The sequence below is a fragment of the Podarcis cretensis genome (assembly GCF_951804945.1).
Source record: "Podarcis cretensis genome assembly, chromosome: 6".
NCBI lineage: Eukaryota > Metazoa > Chordata > Lepidosauria > Squamata > Lacertidae > Podarcis > Podarcis cretensis.
The window spans coordinates 63924692-63941177 of NC_137175.1; the positions used below are offsets into that span (position 1 = coordinate 63924692).

Sequence of the window (16486 nt, forward strand, 5' to 3'; positions counted from 1 at the left end):
TTCAGACCTTGTTTAATGTTTTCCAATCATTCTGCAACAGCATGTCTGCTTACTAATGCTGAGCATACAACATGGATAGTGTCATTATATAGTTTAATCACTGGCCTAAGCTGTATCTGCATAGTCAGGAGTTTCCCATTCACAAGGAGTTTGCTACTGTGTTATTTTTTCATGAAAATGAAGTTGTTCGTCTAGCTTCCTCAAATGATGTGTTTTGTAAGCATTGCCTTACACATATCATGACTAATACCTTCTGTGTATTGAAAGCATCTAAAATGACTAAGGACTTTTGAGTCACAGCATCACATTATTGACTAATGTTCAGTTTATTATCTGGTACAACCTGAAAAGCTTTCTCCCTAGGTAGTTACATCATTCATCTTGTGGGAATGTTCAGGATGGCAGAAGAGGATATATTGTTTATTAATAACCTTCCTAACTTGTGCTAGCAAGTTCCTTTACTTAGCAGAGTTTACATTCCCCTTCTCACGCACAGCAGAAAGCTAGTTGCAAACTCGTGTGAGTTTCTTAAGACAATACGCAATTCAATCTGGCTTGTCCAGCTTGAAATGTGTTCTAATATTTTCCTGGTAAGACCCCTTGAATCCCTCCGAAAAGAATAAAGACACCACAGTCTTATTCATAAGCAATAAAAAGAAAGTTTACTCATGATCAGGCAGAGCACAGTGTGATCCCTGAAGGCAGGCTTAAGGCTTAAATATAAAAACAGGTTTACCCCATAGGTGGGTTGACCTAGTGACTGCAGTTAGCAGTCCGGGAAGTTCGCAGGATGAAAGGAAGATGGGAAAGAGAGAGAGTGGCAGGATGCCTTGTCCTTTTACCAGGTCTGGAAAGATCATGCCCACCACCCACTAGTCACATGCAAGGAAGTATGCTCCAGGCCAGGAGGAACAGGAAGTTTCAACTGGCTGGACCAAACATTCCCTTGCATGTCCACTCTAGCAAAACAAGGAATGTTGTATTTGACTGCTCCCAGTGGATTAGATCCCACACATCTTATATTTTTGCATTTGGTTTTTCCTTACTGTATGGAACAGGTAGTCTGTTAAAAAGTTGGCAAGGCACTCCACAGTTCACAAATTTCATTGAGCATATGTGTAAATATTTCCAGCACACTATTGATAATATTGATGAAACTGAACAGCAAGCAAAATTTGCTCTATTGAATGTAGAGTAAAAAACTATCAGAAGTTATATGAAAAAACCAATGATGGGATGGCACCTTTAGACAAAATTTATCCAAGAGACAAATTTAGGGTAAATTCATTTATTCCTGTCATAGATGCTCTTAAAGCCAACCTAGACAGAAAAGCAACAGGTTGTAGGAGTCCAGCTGGCATTTTTGGTGAACCTGCTATCAACAGATTCGCAATGGTGGCGACATGTTAATACAAGAATATCCAAAGAATGTTGACCTTAGTCTGCTCAGTGAACTCTTGCACTCCCAACCGTATGTCAAACAAGCTCTCCCAGAAAATGAAAATTTTACCTACCAAGATATATGTATCAAATAATATTCCAGGAGAAAATTTGGACAGGTTTTCCAAATGCAGAAACAATTTTCAGATTGTTCCTGTGTTTAATGCTTACAAACTCTACTGGCGAAATATCGTTTTCTAAACTAAAGAAGGATAAAGTATTATCTGTCAACAATGTCCCAAGATCGCTTGTTTGATCTAAGAATTCTCTGCAAAGAAAATTATAAACTGTGACTTACCAGTTTTAATGAAATAATTGAAAAAATATCTTGTTCTGACTTTGTATGTAGTTCCTCAAAATATTTTGCTTCAGTTGCCATTTTGTTCCCACCTCTACCCTTTACATGATACTGAGCATGCTTGCCTTATGCGACAGTGAGGTCCCATTGACCTGAAGGGACTGAACTGCTTTATGCACAACGCTTTTTAATGACTCAGCTAAAAGTAATTAATTTTTTCAATGAAATTTAGGCTTTTTACTGGCTATTAACAAAAAGTTCCCAGTGCTCAAACCAACTGACTGTCAAGATGGGACCACCCCTCAATGGTGCTGTAATCACATCTTGTTGAATTAACTCTTGATCCACTTCTGCCAGCAAGTCATGAAGAAGTTGAGTTATGTTAAGCGATGTAAAAAAAGAGAAAAAGATAACAATGTAAAAAAGTAAATTAAGTAGTCCAGTTGGCTGTGATGTTAACGCCTCCCCTTCCTCTCCGGAGGAAAGGCTGAGTCACTGAAGATGTTCATGATGAGAAGATGGTTGGTGAGAAGATGAGAGCCAGTGTGGTGTAGTGGTTAAGAGCGATAAACTCGCAATCTGGTGAACTGGATTCGCTTCCCCGCTCCTCCACCTGCAGCTGCTGGGTGACCTTGGGCCAGTCACACTTCTTTGAAGTCTCTCAGCCCCACTCACCTCACAGAGCATTTGTTGTGGGGGAGGAAGGGAAAGGAGAATGTTAGCCGCTTTGAGACTCCTTAGGGTAGTGATAAAGCGGGATATCAAATCCAAACTCCTCCTCCTCCTCCTCCTCTCCTTTTCATTTTTGAGATGATGTCCAGGTGGAGGAAGAACCAGATCTGCACACCTCCTCTCTGTCCATCTGAATCTTTTTTTTCCTGGGCTTTATAGAAAGAGAAGGGGAGAGAAGCAGTGCTAGGGCCTGTTTAGCATTTTGCTTTGGGAGAGATGAAGCACAGAGGTCAATCCATATGCTGCTGCATTTATTTTGCTGCCTGTTCTTGCTCTGAAATTGGTTGTGGTGTCAACTCCTCTCTTCTTTGGAGCGAAGGACAAGTCAGGGCAGCTGCACTTCATGCCAGGAGAGACTTGCAAGGCAAGCAACCAGTTAGGATGGTTGCTACCCATTTTATTTATTTATTTAGAGGGTGTTGGGAGCACCAGGGCTGTCCATCTCTTTATTTTGCCCATGGAAGGGCTTTAGGAGGGGGAAAAGAGGATAGGAGAAGGTATGCTTTCTGTGGGCTTTTTGAAAAAGAGGGGAGGGAGAAGAAGCACTGGAGCACATTCAGCTCTTGTTTCCTTTGCTGACCTTGTGGAGCAGGCAGTGGGCAACTGATCTGACCATGGGAGGGAAATGCAGGGCTGGAAGTGATGGAACAAGCACAGGGATCAGCCGTTGGTTGCTGTATTTGCTCTGCTCCATGCTGGCCATATCAAACAACTACCTGAGAAACTTTTTATAATGTGTGTGTTAGAATGGAGGGGGGTGGAGGAAAGAAGCCTAGGGACTGCTGTGTTTGCTTTGCTGCCTGCCAGCTGTGCAGAGCAAGTAGCAGCCAGCTACTTGAGGGACTTTAAAAAATGTAACAGTGGGGGAAGAAGCAACTGCGTGAGATTGACGTCTGCTGAACATTAGCGGGGGGGGGGGGGGGTTATGATAACCTTTTCTTGTTCCTGCTGCCTGCCCTGTAGCAGGAATTGTTCCAAAGTTGTGGTGGGCATTGCAGAGGCATCATTATCATCCTGATCTGTTCCCTGATGCTTGCCACCAGCAAGGTCTAGGGATTGCAGCGCAAAGGCACAAACACCACTGATACCATCAACGTTACTATTACAGTGGTACCTCGAGTTAAGAACTTAATTCGTTCTGGAGGTCTGTTCTTAACCTGAAACTGTTCTTAACCTGAAGCACCACTTTGGCTAATGGGGCCTCCCTCTGCCGCTGTGCCACCACTGCACGATTTCTGTTCTCATCCTAAAGCAAAGTTCTTAACCTGAGGTACTATTTCTGGGTAAGCAGAGTGTGTAACCTGAAGTGTCTGTAACCTGAAGCATCTGTAACCTGAGGTACCACTGTATTACTCATCATTATTAGTACAATTTCATATTGCTGTCCCTTTTCTTTTTCTGTTTTTATTGAAGGTGGCAGCTATTTTGTGCTAGGCCACTGTTTCTTTCACAGTCTGTGTACTAAGAAGGTGTGAGCTGAGGCCTGCAGTACAGTGTGCATGCTTCTGCGGTTTCTTTTCTTGTTCTTTTTTAATATCTTTCACTCCAAATAAAACTTTATTGACCTCTTCCAAGGTGCCTCGTGAGCAAAGCTTGGCTATAAACCTCTCTGCATTAAGTGCTGCCAAAGTCCCAGTTGTGAGGATTTCCTACCACTCTGTGCAAGTTTCTAAATGCCATGGGATGCGACACTAAGCAAGCAAGCATTTATGCACACATGAGGGAAACACAGAGGTGTGTTATAGCATTGTGTGCATTGCACACAAATTATAACCATATACTGCGCTAGGCAGGTCTAGATTTTCTTTTTTAAAAGCGCTGCCCCCCCATCATATTTTTTAAAAAGCCACTTGCACAGCAACCAAGTCTACTAAGAAGTAAGTCCTATAGAATTCAATGGGAAAGTGGGATTAGGAGTGAGAATCCGAGCAGCTTACAATATGCAAAGTTCTCCCAATCAATCTGTTTATATAGTTCTCAGACTTGCATTCATGGCAATTATTTTTATTTTTTGCTCTGAACCTTAACTAATCGAGGAAGCAGCGTTTGGTTGTTGAATGAGGAATGCCTTTCATTGTTTTTGTGTGTTGACTCTTCATTTTTTGTTTTATTGTGAGTCCGGGTGTCCAAAGATGGAAATGGACTGGATCTCTGATAGGCCCTAGTCCCAGTTTCTGTCCTCGTTCTCACAGCAAGCAATATTAGTCAAATAATCCACCATTCCTGGCTATCTGCTGTGTATTCTCTTTATGTCCCTTAATACCAGTGTAGATTTATGTTTTTATGTTTAAAAGCTTGGCGACTACCAATGAAGGAATAAGTAATATGGAACACAGTACAGTGGTACCTCAGTTTAAGAACTTAATTTGTTCTGGAGGTCCGTTCTTAACCTGAAACTGTTCTTAACCTGAGGTACCACTTTAGCTAATGGGGCCTCCCGCTGCCGCTGTGCCGCCAGAGCACGATTTCTGTTCTCATCCTGAAGCAAAGTTCTTAACCCGAGGTAATATTTCTGGGTTAGCGGAGTCTGTAACCTGAACCCAAGGGACCACTGTACTGTATGTCTTACTTTGTCCCTACAGTCACCTCAGGGGCAGCTTTTTAGGGGAAATGGAACTCTTGTTTATGTGGTGAACCTATAGTGGACATTTGTCCTCCGTGGGAAATTTCTAAGAAACAAAATGGCCAGGTCCCCCAAGAATAGTACCAAACTGCTAATGTCCTTTCCCCCTTACGCTCCTAAGTATTGTGCAATTTAACTTCCTATTATGTGTACTTAATTTATGCCCTGGAAAACGGCAACAACTTTTTTGAAAGCTTAGTGCGGAGCCCTGGCTGCTCTCCACCGAATACAACTTGGGCTGCTGTCACGAGCATATAGTGCCCAAGTGGCGGGAAAGGTCAGAGGCGTTGGGTGGCGCTGAAACCGCGCAGGTGTTGGCGGCAGGTGCCGGGAGGTGGCCAAAGCCGTCCCTGGAGACGCCGAGCAAGGTTCCCACGACCAGCACCAACGGCTGAAGGAGCGCGTTATAAGTCCTGGTAGCGAGAGACTCGGGCGCCACGTGACACTGCCCCCAGCCTCTGGCCAGCCGGCGCTTCCCGCGTCCCCAGTAGGGAGTGCTAGTAGCCGCACAGGTAGCGAGCGAGAAGCTGCAGCATTTTCCCGCCCGCTGCTTGTCCTCACCAGCGCCGCGCGCCCGCCAGCCTCAAGGCTCCTCTGCAGACGGCGCCGACGCCGAGCTGACCGGCTGGCCGGGATAAAGGCCGAAGGGGGCTGTGGGGGGAGGCGGGGAGAGGGAGAGGGAGCTATGGTTCCACTGCCAGCCGGGTGAAGAGCGTGGGGCTTGAGGGGAAAGGGCGCGCGCCTCACAGGAGCGGGAGCAGTTTCTCCTTCTTCTTCCTTCCCCTTTCTCTCTTCCCCCCCTGCGTGAAAAGAGCGGCCGAGATTCCAGCTGGTCGCCACAGCAAAGGTACGTGTTTTCCTTTTCTCCTTCTTCTGCCTGGCTAGCTCTGGCTGAGGGTCTTTTGGCACTGGCTGCGTTGGGGAGCGCAAGCGTCAGTGGGTGCTTTGGTGCGCCACACCGCTATAACCATCACAGCTCGTTGTTATTATTAGTATTATTAGTATTGGTATTAATATGGTGTTACTATTTTGGTCGGGTAGGGCTACTTTCAGTTAACTTTGGGTGGCTCTTGGGTGCTTGGGACGGCAGGTTGGCCGGAGAGTAAGTCTCGCTGAAGCCAGGGAGGGCTTACTTCGGAGTAAACAGGGCCAGGACTGCACTGCATAAAGGATGCTGCAGGAAGGACCTGCTGAAGTTTGCGCCGAGAGGGGAAAGCGAAAAGCGTGTGAGGTGTTGCGACTGGCTGGGAGACGGTTTGCCAGGCGATAGAGGTAGGCTTGTGTTTGCGCTGCCGCGGACCAGACTGCGCATCCGCGTCAGTCTTGTTGTCCTCATCGTCTGACAAATGGGACGTGCAACAGTTTTAGCGGAACCACCGAGGACAGGAGGAACTCGCTCGGAGTTGACATTTACAGCTGCAAGTTGTAATCACTGTAGAGTTTCCTAGGTTATGTTTCAGATCAGTCTATGTCAGTGAAGCTCCTTTTGTCCTTTGGAAAAAGAGAGGCAAAGATGCTTTCAGCTCCTTGGTAGTTTGGCCACCTTAAACGAGCTATTTGTCTTGTTCTCTCAAAAGTTTTCACGACAAGGACTGCAAACTAAAACAAAAAGCCTGGAAAAAAAATAAACAGAAGAGAAGCTTGTAATGAGCGCTGGTAAGGTTTTCCTTTGCAAATCTCACCAGAGCTGTAACCTACAACTCTCTTAGTGATCTGCCACCGGTGGCATTTTCGCACATCATGTTTATCATAGTTCCTGTAATGCAGTTGGAAGACCCAACATCTACCACATTTTCATCCTAGCCTTCCTCCAAGGAACTCCTGGTGGCCTAGGCAGGGGTTATCCCATTTTTATCATCACAACAAGCTACCAAGGTAGGTTGGTGTATGTGATGCCATACCCTAGTTTGATCATGGCTGTGCAGGGATTTGCATTCATGAGTTGCTGCTCCAAGTCCAAATTCTAAAAAGCTTTTGGTACAATGTACTGTTGATTTCAGATTGTCAATTTGGGTCAGAGTGACAGTGTTCTGGTGTGGGTGACACAGTTTGGAGAGAAACAAAGCCACAAGTGCTGGTTCCTATATCATGGTAAACCAAGGCTCATGGCTTGTTCCTCCTGGCTCCAGGGAGGGAGGAACAAAGGTAGGAGCAATTCAGCAGTGTGCACTAGCATGCTGCTCATTCGCAGCAGGTCATGGCTTATGGCTTACCACAATGTGTCAATGTGTATTTACATCAGTTGGAATTGGTTCCAGAAATAGGTTTTAAAATGGTGGGAAATGTTAGATTTTGTACAGCCAAAATCTGCTGGTTGATACTAATAAAAGTCTTGCCCAGCTGTGGGGTTTCCCCCCTTTCATTTTCTTATGTACTAACATGGACCCTTTGCACACACATACACACGCGCACACATGCGCGGCAGTTTTATTGATTTGAAACACATTCCTAACTTATCTATTCTTTTGCTTGAAATTACACAAGCAATGTGTTGTTGGCATTAACTTTGTAACAGTCATGTAAAGATGCAGTAGCTATTAAAAGATAGCATAATTAAGGGTTATGCAATGGGACTGTTTAGGACTTAAGTGTTTTCATTGGCACTTGTTTTGTTTCCTAGTGTAATAATGTTCCATTCATTTTCAAACCTTGTGGGATTCGCACGACACAGAACAGGGTGAAGAGTCATTTTATTGAGACCTTTGGTTGTTTGCTTAATAAATACAATTTTAAATTATTTTGAAATATTAGCTGTTCTAATATTTTGGAGAGCAGATGCAAACTGCTCCATGGCTTGTGTTTAGGTGTACGTAATGAAAGAGAGAGGGGGAACTCTTCATGTGGCTATCTGAAATTATTATTTATTATCTACATAGATGAGATCCAAGCAGCTTCCTAGAGTTTCTGCTCACCCAGTGGATTTTAAAAACCCATTTTCATAGGATAGCTGACCCCTATGCCACATCACAAACTGCTTTTGAAAGTCCTACTACAAAGCAAACCCATATAGATTTACTCAGAATTTGCACTGTGTCCAGAACAGCTTACTCACAGTGTGCATAAAATTATGAGAGGTGCTGCTTGAAAAAAAAAAAAAATCTTCAAAGACTGGCTCCATTTGTTTCACATTTTTTTGGATCCTGACTGCAGCGCCTACAAGTACAATTAAGACTAGACAAGATTTCTTCCTGTAGCAAATCTATATAGCAGAGAGTTAATTTGTAAACATTTGAGAGAAAATATTTAATAAAAGTAGGTTAAAAAGTAGGAAGCATTAACAAATAACAATAGGGTTGCCATAATTGAAGAGCAAAAAAGAGAATGCCATAATGACTCTAATTTTAAATACCCCAAATATATGCAGGCTATAGAAGCTGTGATATATTGCTGGGGGGGGGGGGGCAGGAGAAGAGAAGAGGAAAGCAAGTCTTCAGCCACTAGTTATGTCTATGTCTCATCTAGAAAGTATAGTCAGAGGCTGCCCAGACAGAAATTTTACCCCTGAAAAAGAGGACCTGTCCTGGAAAAAGAGGACACATGACAACCCTAAACAATAACAAATACCAGCAAATAGTGAATTCCAGATATTTGAAAGTTATGAGGGGTAGAAGTCCTGCATGGCATGGGGAAGAATGTGTGAGAGAGGCACAGGTGCATGCATTCTACCCCTAATTTGCCCTGTGCCGTGCTGAAAAGGAAGTATTTAAATAACCACGTTGGAAATATCTGCATGGTTCTAAGAATGTTCAGCTGAACACAGTTATAAGGCCCCTTCAGACATTTATGGGGAATGCTTGCACATGAGACATGGTGGCTTTCATCACACATTCACTTTGAATGCCTTGAGACCACAGCAAATAGGGCAAGAACTGACCTTGCATCAAACTAAGAGACATTGACCATAGTACCACATAACTAGTTCTGCACAGCTAAGGAAGCTTTGGGCTATGTCCCCTGCCCCCTGACAACATAATCCTGTGTCACATGGTGAACTACGTTCGAAAATGAGGGGAGTTTGAAAAGTAGGGCCTTCTCGGTAGTAGCGCCCGCCCTGTGGAATGCCCTCCCATCAGATGTCAAGGAAATAAGCAGCTATCTTATTTTTAAAAGACATCTGAAGGAAGCTCTGTTTAGGGAAGTTTTTAATATTTAATGCTGTATGGTTTTTAACACTCGATTGGGAGCTGCCCAGAGTGGCTGGGGAAACTCAGCCAGATGGGCGGGGTATAAATAAATAAATAAATAAATAAATAAATAAATAAATAATAGTTGCACACAGTTTTCTATGGCATGGAGGTCTGCTATTCAAAGAAAAAAGTTTTTGAAAAACCCTATTCTCCATGCTAAGCCATTGGATTCTTGCCTTGAATTAAGAGAATGAGGTTTAGTGTAGAGATCAATCAAATAAAAATAAAAATTGTGTTCTGCAGGAATTTTTATACAGAACTTTCAATTTTTGATTTAAGTTTATTTTGTATAAGCTTCACAAGATGATGATATCCTTCAACGATAACAAATGCAGCACCGAGCAGTATGACAGCGTGAAACAGGGCTTGCCCCAACTCTTTTTGGCAAATTCTTCTCCCCAGTGCTCTCATACACCTTCAGCTCAACTGAAAATGGTGTCGCCTTACATTCGAGGAGCGACATGGGTCTGTTCGACCTGGTATGGTCTCTGCACCAAGACAAAAGTGCAGTGGATCCTTATCCAAGAGATGTTGTTTCCAGATAATGCAGCCTTGACAGCACACTCTGTGGAAGCTCTGCAGAGACTCATCATTTGTCCAAGCCTGCAAGGAGTTTGGCCTTTCCGACAGCCTGATGAAGACCAACTTCCTGGGTCAGGATGTTGCCAGCACTCCAAGCATCAGCAGTGATGACTACATGCTTGAGGTGGTAGACGATTTTGTCTACCTGGGTTCCACCATAACCAGCAACCTCCTCATTGATGCTGAGCTGAACACATGTATTTATTGGCAAGGCAGCTACAGCAATGGCTCGCCTCTCCAAAAGGGTATGGGGAAATGTCCAATACCAAGCTGGAGATCTACCAGGCTTGTGTATTGTGTATCCTTTACAGAAGTGAGTCATGGGCAACTTACAACCACCAGGAACAATGCCCCAATGCCTTCCACATGCACTGCGTCAGGAGGATTTTGGGCATCACATTGCAGGACAGAATCTCAAACAAAGATGTTCTCTCTGAAGCCCATATTCTTAGCATGCTCACATTCTTGTCTCAGGGACAGCTACGCTGGCTTGGTCATGTCCACCAAATAAAAGATGGTAGGATCAGGTTCCCCAAGGATGTGCTCTACAGGGAACAGGCTTCAGGCACCAGGCCCTTTGAAAGACTAACTCTGTGTTAAAAAGATGTCTGCAAATGTGACATGAAGGCTGGCAATATCAGTCTTGTGTGGGAAATCCTTTGCAGATGATTGCAGTGCCTGGAGACGGACAGTCAAGTCGCACATCTGTAGCAGTGACCAGAGAAGGAATGACTATTGGGAGGAGTGCAGAGAGAAGAAACACCCTGGTGCATCTGCAGCAGCACAACTGGATGTCTTCATCTGCCCCAGTTGCAGTAAAACATGCCTCTCCCATATCAGTCTCTACAGCTACATCAGGCGCTGTAACTCCCCAGTAGTTTGACTTCACCCCTAAAGGCGCACTCTTCCATTGTCTTCTGAGACAGATGGATGCCAACCCAAGCCGTAAAGTAATGTCCACAATTGCAAATAACAATTATGATTTAAAATTCTATGTAAAACAATTTTACTTTCAGTATAATATTGGCATCATGTTAAAAATTATCACTAAGGTCCACTATGAAGACAATTATGTATGTCAAGAAAACTTTGATTACCTTTTGTCTGCAATCAATTGCTTCTCAGTCTTTTGACTAAGATCAAGTGTAGTGTAGTGTGTTGTGTTTAATGTAAATGCAACTTAATGGTGGTGGTAGACTGACATAGTGAAGTTGTGGTTTTTTTGTACTTTGTGTATTCTCTGCTTAGTGCCAGAAGATACTTCTTAAGGAAGCAAATGACCTGAAAGTGAGGAGCTTTTTCATAGTTGTCAGACCAATTCTAGAAGCTTGCCAAAATGGAACGTTTATATGCTCCATCAACTTCTTCTCTGTAGACAGTTGGAAAACTGAAATGTCTATACAGAAAATAAATATTCAGCCAGCAGTACCTTCTTAATCTGTAGAGTTTTATAAATGTTTTGTTTTGCAGGGTGGGGGTGGGGGAGTGACCTTGTCCTTTCTGTATTGTCTTTTTGTGTCTACAAAACCTACTCAGTTAAAAATATTTATGTCTAAATGTGATATGCAGCCTGTTCCTCTGTGAGTCACTGTCTTTGTTTGAAGGCATTATGATATGTGATGATCTATTAAATATATATGAAGTGCTTCTACTAGTGCAAAGATTTCTGCTCGCACAATGGAACTTCCCCTCTTTCTCCCTATGTACCTCCTGTCCCCGCATGCTCTCAAAATCTGCTCTGGAGAGTTGAGGGAAACCCTAGAACAAATTGGGGTTGCAGGAAGAGGAGAAGGAGGGGAAGTTCTATTGCACAACCTTGTGTTGTCAGAACTACTTCATTGGGTATGGGCCATAGTATCAAAATAACCCGTGGTGAGATTTAATATGCTGATTATTTATACATGTATTCATGATGGCTTCACTGAAATAATTGATTCAAATCAGGATTTGAATCACTAGGAATGAAAAAAATAAGTTTGAATAAGTTATTTGAAGAATCAAATCTCTCTTTTTGTAATCTGTGTTATTTCCTGACAAGCTTGCATAGTAATTTTTTGCCATAAAGAATTAAACATATTGCAGCACAAGCCTGGATTTGCCACCAAGCAACAAACTTGGTTTAAGACTGATTTTTGTTTGTTTGGGAGAAATAAATCACAACCCTGGTTTTGGTAATCCTGGGTTCATTAATCTATTTGCTTCTCAAAGAGGGATGAGCAAAGCAGAAGTGATCAGGATACATGCACCAGAACACAACTCACAGTTTGGTTTCTTAAGCTAAGGTTTTTGTCTTACTGTTACATGCAAACATGACCATGTAGAATCCAAATCATTCCACACTTGTTGCACCCAAAAAGCTATGAGCATGAACTGTGGATTGGAAAATACCTCAAAACTAGGATTGCAAATCAGGATCAAACAATGATTTCTTCTACTAGTTTGGAGGAGTTATACAAACCACAGTTTTCTGGTTTGTCACCCAGTGGTAAACCACATTTTACACAAAAGTGGAAATAATGGATTAAAACATAGCATGCAGGTGGAAGAGGAAGTGCTGAAGTTTTCTCTTAGCCTGCCAACCCTGAGCATAGAGCCTGTTGATGCCAAGCCATGTTTGGATGTTAAATGTGAACCAACCCTCCAAATTACCTTAGCATGGGGTGCTTCCAGTCTGTTGCTAATTTGTGGATGGGATTAAAGTGCATATCAGTAAGTTCAAGTTGTACATTTAAAGTGGATATGATGCTCTTGCACAATGAAGCCACTTCAGAGAGGGGGGAAAATACAAGTCTTTTTTTGTCACAAGTGATGGGGAAATGCACTGTAAAATGTGGAATAACAATTGTTTGACCCACAAGCAAATAAGAACGAATGATCAATAGAGAGTGGACATCATGTAATCTTTAACCAACTTTGTGGAAACCAGTTGGGATGAATGCACACCTCATCTGGAAGCAACCATGGAAGTTTCATGGATTACTTATGTAACATGAAAATAGTTGTTTCTTGGTAAGTGTGTGGCAACTCTGTAATCATGTATGTGTGACAAACCTGTGAATCGATCACTCCAATTCCAGGGATGTGGCTCCCTTGTTTCACAGCTTACAGAATTTCTCTATCTACCTTAGTCTATTCAAGGTTGGCCTGCTATTGGTGTTGGGTAATACTTATTGATAGACGTGTAAGGCTGCTATGCTGAAAACTAGGGAGTAATTCCTGCTGAAAACAATGGGATATACTTCTGAGTAAACACGTATAGCATTTTGCGGTGTGTTACTCCTTCACTTTTATTGGTGCAACCCCGAGGTATCTTGAATGTATATTTGCTTTGTTTGTATTATTATTATTTTAACTTGTATGCTACTTTTCCTCCTAAACGTGGCACAACAGCAAAAATACATACCACTACAAGCTTACAATAAATACTAATACCCTGCAGCAGATGATTTTTAACAAGCCCCACTCTCGCTCTCATATTCTTGTGCAGTTCTTAAAGCAACAGAATGGGGAACTCGGTGTTCTGCTGAGCATGTAGAGAATAATTGGGGAAATTACATAGCTTTCTAAAGTTAAGGGTGCAGTCATCCATACTTGTCTTGAGTGAGTCCCATTTAATATTGTGGGATTTGTTTCCAGGGGGGAAAGGATCAAGCTACAAGCAGAAGTCTTGCTTTGCTTTTAAGGCCTTTACTTCTTTCAGAACACTTTTTGTAATATACAGCCACATTTCAAATTAAGAAAAAGCTAATTATATGGAGGACCCAATTTTTAGGAGTGTGGAGTGACTTCTAGCTCTCAAAGAAATTAATAGGAGATGCATGTAGTTAGTTATGAAAATCAGAACACATAGCCATATGCACTATATCCATATGCATTATTAGTAGGATGTTATGCTTTGGAGGCATTTATTTAATATTCAAAAACAGCTGTTTATTTTTAAAGATAGTTTGGGTGTGCACAGTAGTCTGTTCCCATTTCATGTTAACTAACAGCTGTTGATGTTTTTATTTCACAAGCTTTTTGTCCTGTTAATAGATAAATTGAAGAAGACCCAGCCAGATGTGTAGGGGTATAAATAAATAAATAATAAAACAAAGTTTATGTTTTCACTTGCCATTTAGTGCCAGAACTATTGGATGTGTTCCCACTCTTGTATGGTTTACATTTGATCATTGGTGACTAATTTGATATTTAAACTATTGCTGAAAGACCCACTTATATTTTAGTGCTGTTTCATCTATGGCTGTTCTGAAATAGAGTATAACTTCTTCACTCACCCATTGATTTCAGTGGGTCTGCTCTGAGTATGACCTAGTTGGATGCCACCCCATTTCTTCAAATTCAGCATAGGAATGGACTGGATTTTAAAACATAATTAATCAAAAGTTTCCAGTTCCTGTTGATGTTAAAGAAATGCTACATACATGCTGATATGTCATTAATGGTGGTTGGGTTTTTTTGTTTTGTTTTTTTAAAGTTTGTTGGGAAATATCAGTCAGAATATTGATAATGAAAAACAAATTCACATACAGCATCTATAGTTCATGTCAGATCCACTGTGAAGGGGTATCATCTTCTCTGTGATGGTATCTCATCTGTGGAATGCCTTCCCTTCAGAGGTACAGTTGCTTCCATTTCCATCTCTCTATTCATTCGCAGCAAACTATGGCAAGTTCTTAGAAAAATGGGAGGGTCTGATCACCTCATCTGTCTCCTGAGAAATTTCTATGTGGAACAAGAAGCTACAGTTAGAACTGGATATGGAACAACAGATTGGTTCAAAATTGGGAAAAGAGTAAGACAAGGCTATATATTGTCTCCTTGCTTATTTAACTTATATGCAGAATTCTTCATGCGAAAGGCTGGACTGGATGAAACCAAACCGGAATTAAGATTGCTGGAAGAAACATCAAGAACCTCAGATATACAGATGACACAACTTTGATGGCAGAAAGTGAGGAGGAGGAATTAAAGAACCTCTTAATGAGGGTGAAAGAGGAGAGAGCAAAATATGGTTTGAAACTCAAGATCAAAAAAACTAAGATCATGGCCACTGGTCCCATCACCTCCTGGCAAATAGAAGGGGAAGAAATGGAGGCAGTGGGAGATTTTACTTTCTTGGGCTCCTTGATCACTGCAGATGGTGACAGCAGTCACGAAATTAAAAGATGCCTGCTTCTTGGGAGAATAGCAATTACAATCCTAGACAGCATCTTATAAAGCAGAGACATCACCTTACCAACAAAGGTCCGTCTGGTTAAACTATGGTTTTCCTAGGAGTGATGTATGGAAGTGAGAGCTGGACCATAAAGAAGGCGGATCACCAAAGTACTGATGCTTTTGAATTATGGTGCTGAAGGAGACTCTTGAGAGTCTCATGGACTACAAGAAGATCAAACCTATCCATTCTTAAGGAAACTGGAAGGACAGATCCTGAAGCTGAGGCTCCAATACTTTGGCCACCTCATGAGATGAGAAGACTCCCTGGAAAAGATCCTGATGTTGGGAAAGATTGAGGGCACAAAGAGAAGGGGACGACAGAGGATGAGATGCTTGGACAGTGTTTTTGAAGCTACGAACATGAGTTTGACCAAACTGCGTGCTCTGGTTCATGGGGTCACAAAGAGTCGGACACGACTAAACAACAACAAATTCATTCATTCAAAACTGATGTATGGTTATTGGATTATAGCTTCAGGCTGGAAATATAAAGTCTCTTTTGCTGTTGAAAAAAATGTTTTTTAAACATGTAATTTAGTCTATACCTTGTTTCAAAAGTTCTATTGCTTTTTAACTGTATTTTAATGACAATGGTTTTATGGGTATTTGGGGTTTTTTAGCTGTTTTGTGGACTTCAGCTGTGCTTTAGCTACAATTCTATCATGTACACTCCTGTATTAAATTTCATGGTTTATGTTTAATTTTTATGAATATGGTATGTCAAACATCCTGAGGTTGCTAAAATTTAACACTGGCTTGATTTAAAAACAAATGCATAATCTTACCACATTTCAGATGAAGAGTGGCTGCCTTGAAATTCGGTTTCAGCTATAGTTGTGTGCCATTGTTGTGACTGAGGGACCTTTCAGTGGATAGCAGAAGGCTCTGATGAGCTTGAGGCAGCTGTCCCGACTCTGACTCTCCTCCTCAGATCTCAAACTGTCAACATGACTGGAGGTATTAAAGGCTGTATTAACGAAGTCAGCACAGTATTCCAATGGGTCTACAGGTTACAAGCTAGTAAAGCACAGCAGAGCATGACAGTGCATGAGTAGACTTAGCTAAGAGGTTGATGCAACATTTGACATGCCCCCTTTTGAAGAGCAGGACAGGCAGAGCTATTTGTGCAGCGGATGTCCCAAGCCTCAGGTCTGGATAAATAAATGGGTAGTCCTCCATCAAGGCTGGGCTTGTATGGTTTGTTTGTGGTGTCACCTCCATGTCCTTGGAGATGGAAGTGACGCTGATGGAGCTAACTTGCTGTCAGACTTATCACCAGGTGCCTCCCCAGAAGGTGTTTCACTGACATGGAAAGGTGCCAGTTGGCTTAGTGGCCTGTGACATTGCACTTGGGGTGTCCTGTGTTGCGGGGTGCAGGCTGTTCTCTTGCTACCTTGCTAGGCC

At 42.3% G+C, this 16486-nt stretch overlaps 1 protein-coding gene across 1 annotated transcript in view; it reads left to right on the forward strand.

Annotated features, from left to right (window-relative positions):
* The first annotated feature begins 5810 nt into the window (after nucleotides 1–5810).
* The window catches only part of LEPR (leptin receptor), a 58030-nt gene continuing 47354 nt past the window's right edge, over nucleotides 5811–16486 (forward strand). The window contains exon 1 of the mRNA XM_079981990.1: nucleotides 5811–5940. The gene's annotated coding sequence lies outside the window, so the exon portion shown is untranslated. The remainder of the gene's footprint in view (nucleotides 5941–16486) is intronic.